Source organism: Melanerpes formicivorus, unplaced genomic scaffold, assembly GCF_026170545.1.
Source record: "Melanerpes formicivorus ecotype bairdi unplaced genomic scaffold, bMelFor1.0.p_v2 SCAF_6, whole genome shotgun sequence".
NCBI classification, from domain to species: Eukaryota; Metazoa; Chordata; class Aves; order Piciformes; family Picidae; genus Melanerpes; species Melanerpes formicivorus.
This window is the reverse complement of record NW_027142358.1, coordinates 34609419-34614375: the sequence shown is the minus strand read 5'-3', so window position 1 is coordinate 34614375 and position 4957 is coordinate 34609419. Positions and strand designations below refer to the sequence as shown.

The following is a 4957-nucleotide window of genomic DNA, read 5'->3' as shown; positions in this document are numbered from 1 at the left end:
TGATGTGTGCACACAGACACACAGAGAGTGGTGGCTGCCTAGCTGCAGAATGTAGCTTTAGAAGCAGGTCTCTGAGAATAAAGAAAAAGTCAGGGTGGGTGATAAAATGTGAATCCAGGAAGTCTGTGGCTTAGATTATACTGAGCTTTGGCTGGTGCTGCTGGACTGAGGAGCTCTGTCTGCTCTGGCTGAGACACTGCATAGCAGAGCTGCTCCTTTTCCACCTCTCCTGGAAGGCAGCTGTGCAATGAACACCGACTCAGAGCGCTGGGTGCGGAGGAAGCTCTGACAAGAAACTTTCAGACTGTCCACCTGTGTTCAGAGAAGGGAAGGGCTTGCAAGCAAGGTACCCCCCCTGCCCAGGAGAGAGGTGTTGAGAGGAGCTGGGCTTCACACAGACCTGGTGCTGGCACTGCCAATCTTTCCATCTGAAAGTAGGAGCTGCTGAGGTTTAGATCACCAACACACAATAAAACGTACTTGAAACGAGTCCACGTAAAGGGAGGGAGTGAAAAACAGCTCTGTATCTCCGTCCTATTTCCCTTTCCAGGAAGGAACATCTCTTGGGTAATCTAAAAACAAAACAAAGTAGCAGAAAACTTTACTTAACCTCCAGCTAATTTCCTATCCAGACTAAATTTAGCTGCTGGGATTTTGCTTGGGGGGTGTGTGCCTCCCTCCCTTCGCAGAGGGATGTCTGCCGCTCGCCTCCAGCAGCCGTGGTCGCCCTCCGGTTCAAACTGGCTGATGGAGCTTCACATCTCAGCATGAATTTGTGAGCTGAAATGTCACTTGGTGTTTGGAGACAGCAGTGCTGGGGTGGCAGCAGGAGAGCAGGTCACTGAGTTTTGCTCCCTGGAAGAGCCCAACCACCCCACCTAGGGAAGAGCTGCTGGGAACTGACTTGCAGTGACTGCGCAGAGAGCAGGCGAGGAAGAGAGCAAGGGGATAAAAACACTATCATAAAAGCTTCTCCACACTTGTTTTGAAACAGACAGTCATTAGTTCAAGGAAGATCAAGTCAGAGACTGGCCCAAAACACTTAGATTATTTTTCCATGAGTCAAAAGTTATACTCAAAACAAAAACTAGCCTACAAGTAGCAAGGCCACGCTGGGGCACTGAGAATTTCCCAGCACAGGTCGCTGCTGCCAGCCTCCTGCTACAGGAACAAAAATGCTCTGACAAATGGCTTGGAAAGTTTTTGAAACTTTATTTGTTCCATCTGCCTCTGCCCTTCTAAGCCCTTTCATTTTAAGGCCAGAAATTATTTGTACTGCTGTCAGCTCAAGGTGTATGCACTCTGGAGGGAAAACAACAGTGGAACTGGATGGTCTTCGAGGCCTTTTCCAATGAAACAATTCCATGGTTCTGTAGGAGAGTAACAGAAGCTCTCTAAAATGGAGAGCAAATGCTGCTTCTGCATGTAGAGGTTTGGGGAAGTCAGAGCCCACAACACAGTGCTGCTTCTCATACCTACCTGAGCATCAGGGTTTTGTGGTGGGAGTCAGTCCAGGGTAGGGAGATACCTACCAGGGTACCAGGTTATCACTGCACCGATGACCAAAGAGTGCCTGCTGCTCACCTCAGTCCAGTGACACTGGAGGAGGAAGAGGAATGGAAGAGAAGAAACCATTTTTAAGGCAGTGAATGAAACCCCAAAACCACAACAACTTGTGCAAGTACAAAATAACTGTGTTAGTAAAGTACTGCTTGAACTTCCTGCCAGAGCTGAGACTGCCTCTGGTCCGCTGCGAGAAAAATCATTGAAAGGAGTGATGAATGCATTGACAGATTGGCTAGGAGAGGCAATTCCAGGCTACATTCCTGCATTGCACCCCCTCCCCACCATGAGACCCACCAGGACTCCCTGCCACAGCTCCTGCCCAGCTTTAGCCCTACTGCACAGGGAGCTTCTGTAGCTGCTTGGCTCCCCAGCCCAACATCCATCTGATTACAACCCAGCATCTGAATGCAAAGTGAAATGAGAAGCTTTGTGTGCTTACAAGTGCAGTGGTGCAGGCTGCATCTGCCTTTTTCTGTGGTGCTGGCAGGAGCAGCACCTGGAGCAGGCACGTGCACTGCGGCGCCGGTCACAGACTCATCGCCTGCTCTGGCTTGGAAGGGACCTCCCAAGCTCACCTCCTCCTTGCCAGATCCTTCTGTTTCTCTTGGGGGCTTGGGTTTGGTTTTTGGTTTGTGTTCATTTTTCCCCCTCTTGTTTGTGGACAGAAAGAAACTGTCAATTTAGACTTACATGGCATAAATCACCCTGGTTATACGGCCCCCTCCCTGGAAGTGTTCAAGGCCAGGCTGGATAGAATAGAATAGAATAGAATAGAATAGAATAGAATAGAATAGACCAGACCAGACCGGACCAGGTTGGAAGAGACCTTCAAGATCATCGTGTCCAACTCATCAACCAATCCAACACCACCCAACCAACTAACCCACGGCACCAAGCACCCTATCAAGTCTCCCCCTGAACACCTCCAGTGATGGTGACTCCACCACCTCCCCAGGCAGCCCATTCCAATGGGCAATCACTCTCTCTGTGTAGAACTTCTTCCTCACCTCCAGCCTAAACCTCCCCTGGTGCAGCCTGAGACTGTGTCCTCTTGTTCTGGTGCTGGCTGCCTGGGAGAAGAGACCAACCTCTGCCTGTCTACAACCTCCCTTCAGGTAGTTGTAGAGAGCAAGAAGGTCACCCCTGAGCCTCCTCCTCTCCAGGCTAAGCAGCCCCAGCTCCCTCAGCCTCTCCTCATGGGGCTTTGAGCAACCTGGTTTAGTGGAAGGTGTCCCTGCCCGTGGCAGCAAGGCTGGAACTGGATGATCTTTAAGGAGACTTCCAACCCAAACCACTTCATGAGCACATTGCCTATTTTCTCCTTGGCCTGAAAGGTCCATGTGAGGCTCTGCTATTCACACTGAAGAGCTGCAGCAGCCTGAGGTGCACAGGATAAAGGAGAAGAAAGCTGCAGGACATGTAATGCTGGCAGCTTAGCTTTCTGCAATGATTAACACTCTTTCCAAAGTCCACAGCTGATTCAGTTTGATTTTCGTGGTGGTGTGAGAACGCAGGCTCCTGCCTGCTGCACAGAACCAGAGGAGCTCTGTTAGATGAATGAGGCTGTGCCAGACACAAGCCGTGAGTGAAGGTGATTTAGGATCGTTTCCACTCTTTGTGGTGGCTCCCTGTCCTGTCTCTGGCATTAACCAGAACACAATTACAGCCAGGGCACGGAGCTGCAGCTGCTTACTGGTAGGAAACAAAGTGGTAAATAATTGAAACAATTACAGCTAGGAAGGGGAGGGGGAAGGCAAGAAATAGTTTTACTGTAAGAGTTCTATTTTTCCTCTGGTGACAGCCAGACCTGGTGGGGATCTGTGAAAGCTGACTCAGGCTTTCAGAGTGGAGTGCAGGTGGTGTCAAGGGCTTCAGAGAAAAGCTCTGAGTAATCCCTCCCCAAACTTGGGCTGAGCAATTGTCAGTAGGAAGCACAGGACTCAAGACAAAATTCTCTCAGCTGGCAGAAGGTGATAGAGGTCTCAGCAGTGCTGAGGCTATCAATCCACAGGGCTTGGAGGGCCCTCAGCAAAAGAAAGGAAATGTGTTTTCCCTGCTCTTTCCCCAAATAGTTGTGAGTGGAGCAAACCAACATCCGCAGAAGGCCAGAGGAGAAAACAGTCTCCATTTCTGAGGCAACTTCCCCTGTGTTTGCAACCAGGAATTCCCATCTGCTGATGTGTTTTGAGGAGCTGCAAATGCTCTGAAGAGAGCACACACACACACAGAGATACCTGTGTGTATGTTCACTTGTGGGTCAGCTGAACACTGCCACTGCTGAAGCTCCTGAAGCAGATAAAAGAGGAAGATTGCTCTTTCGCTCCTCTGTGGAGCTGTGCACTCCTGGGGCCTGGAAACGGAGGTGGTGTTTTACAAAGGGCTCCTCACAAACCAGAACCAAGCTGTGAAGTCCATCATGTCTCCTCCCCCACCTTGTGCAAGGTCACAGTTGGCCCCATTGTAGCTCAGAAAGTGGTAGAGGAGCTCAGAACTCCTTTTTCCCACAAAAAGAAAAGAAACACAATTAAAAAGAGCCAATTGTAGAGCACTTCCATGTTCTGAAGAGGAAATGGTCATTTGTCTCAGCCGTGCTATGGCCTGGGAGTTCAGCAGCCCTTGGTAACACAGGAGTTAAAGAGCAAGCTCATCTTACCTCTGGAAGCGAACACGTTGTCTGGATTGCCTCTCCCCGGGGTAAATAAGCATTCAGGCTTCACAGCACCGTGCCACTTGGAGGTGCAGTGTGTCTCTGGCTTCTTGGCTGGGGGTTGCTGCCTCACACACAGTGTGCCACACCTGAGAGGTGGCAGCCCTGCTGCAGAACCTCAGCTGGGAAAAACAAGAAACACACTGACCTGCTCCTAAAGTCAGTCTCTTGAGCAGGAATGAACTCCAAGGGACAAATGACTGACATTGTATGGGCTGGCTCACCCACTGAGCTGTGGGGGGATCCTAGACAAGTGTCCAGCAAGTGGCTTTTTCACTCTGACTTTTTAACATACTGCAAGAGTGCCTCTGGAAAAGCCTCAGATCCTCTTTCTGTTTTGTTCTGAACCAGCCCCTCCAAACCATACTGCTACATTTCACACCAGCTTTCATGTCCAGACACAAACCTATCCTGTCTCCCCAGCATGAAATTCTACCTGACAGCTCTGCTTTTGGTGAGTGCTTCTCATGTTTACTCTTTTCAACCCAGAAAGTGCACTCTTGCCTCTGACAGAGGGTGATGGCACAGGTACTGAAACCAAGCCAGTCCTTCTGGACAGCATCACCTCCCCTCGTGTGGTTATCTCAACCAGGCGTAAGGGAAGTCATGCACAAAGGCACATTAAAACATGCAGAATGCAGAATTAACCAGGTTGGAAAAGAACTTTGAGATCATCCAGTCCAA

General features: G+C 49.9%; 1 long non-coding RNA gene across 1 annotated transcript; it reads right to left on the bottom strand.

Annotated features, from left to right (window-relative positions):
* Positions 1-1244: 1244 nt before the first annotated feature.
* LOC137441636 (uncharacterized) lies at positions 1245-4391 on the bottom strand. The gene is made up of 3 exons (XR_010987458.1): positions 4220-4391; positions 1480-1599; positions 1245-1370 (listed from the first exon to the last, which is right to left on the bottom strand). It is a non-coding gene; the product is annotated as an uncharacterized lncRNA (long non-coding RNA).
* Between the last annotated feature and the right edge of the window lie 566 nt (positions 4392-4957).